Source organism: Rutidosis leptorrhynchoides, chromosome 4, assembly GCF_046630445.1.
Source record: "Rutidosis leptorrhynchoides isolate AG116_Rl617_1_P2 chromosome 4, CSIRO_AGI_Rlap_v1, whole genome shotgun sequence".
NCBI lineage: Eukaryota > Viridiplantae > Streptophyta > Magnoliopsida > Asterales > Asteraceae > Rutidosis > Rutidosis leptorrhynchoides.
Genome location: NC_092336.1, coordinates 438,825,916 through 438,827,319, shown reverse-complemented (window position 1 = coordinate 438,827,319; position 1,404 = coordinate 438,825,916). Strand labels below are relative to the sequence as shown.

General features: G+C 37.0%; 1 non-coding gene across 1 annotated transcript; it reads right to left on the bottom strand.

Moving 5' to 3' along the window:
- Positions 1-837: 837 nt before the first annotated feature.
- Positions 838-944, bottom strand: LOC139845739 (small nucleolar RNA R71). Its single transcript, XR_011758499.1, has one exon. It is a non-coding gene; the product is annotated as a small nucleolar RNA R71 (small nucleolar RNA).
- Between the last annotated feature and the right edge of the window lie 460 nt (positions 945-1,404).

Genomic DNA, 1,404 nt, shown 5'->3' with positions numbered 1-1,404 from the left:
TTGTCTTTCTTGAGGAATAATGCTATGAAATATATGTTCGTTTTTAGCATTATCAGCTACCTGCTGCATCTATTGGCTATTCGAAACGTGGACAAAATCAGAAAAGTCTATTAATTTGATAACTTATATAATTTTTATTTTTATAACTAATAGGATATTCAGTGAATGCACCGAGCAAAACGTTCACTACCTATCATACGTTCACCACCTGTAACTCGATCAAGACATCTATCCAATATTGTCACCGTTGATTTTTCTTTAGAATTGTAATCTAGTCGACCAAGTACTCCAACTCAAATTTTCGATAATCCATTTTTTGAACCCAATCTCACAACTGAGAATTCGGAGGATATTCAAGGACAATTCCAAGATCCTGAACCACTAATCATTCCTCCTGAACCACAAATAGTTAAATTAGAATCTTCTAGTGATTCGGATTCAACAAATTCAATTATGAAAGTAACGGAACCTCAAAGTATGGAAGACCGAATGAGAGCCACACTCACGGGCCAAGGTCACGCCATTAATCTGCCAGATGTTAGAGGATCAGATTTTGAAATCAAAGGACAAATCCTACACATGATCACCAATCAGTGCCAATTTGGTGGTACAACAAAAGAAGATCCAAACGAACATCTTCGAACTTTTAATAGGATTTGTAATCTATTTAAAATCCGAGAAGTTGAGGATGAAACTATTTATCTTATGTTGTTCCCATGGACTTTAAAAGGAAAAGCCAAAGATTGGTTAGAATCGTTACCTGAAGGAACGATCGACTCATGGGATATTTTAGTTGAGAAATTTCTTCAAAGATTCTTTCCGGCATCTAAAGCTGTGAGACTTCAAGGAGAAATTGCCACGTTCGTGCAAAAGCCAAATGAAACGTTATATGAGGCATGGATAAGATTCGGAAGGATGTTGAGAGGATGTCCTCAACACGGTTTAGATACTTTTCAAATAGTGCAAATTTTCTATCAAGGCGTCGACATCACCACACAAAAAGACATCGACACAGCAGCTGGTGGTTCCATTATGAAGAAAACCGCAACCGAAGCTCACAAGATCATTGATAACACAGCATCCCACTCTCATGAGTGGCATCAGGAAAAAGATATTTTTCATTCATCTAAAGCGGATAGAGCCGATTCTAGCCATAACTTTGATTCTGTTTTCGCAAAAATAGATGCTTTCGAGAGACGAATGGAAAAGATGACTAAAGATATTCACGCAATACGAATCAGTTGTGAGCAATGCGGTGGACCACATTTAATGAAAGATTGTAATGTTGAGCAAACGATGGAACAACGAGAGAATGTTTCCTACATAAACCAAAGGCTGGGAAATAATTATCAAAATAATTATCAACCGCCAAGGCCAAACTTTAATCGAAATCAAAACATTCTT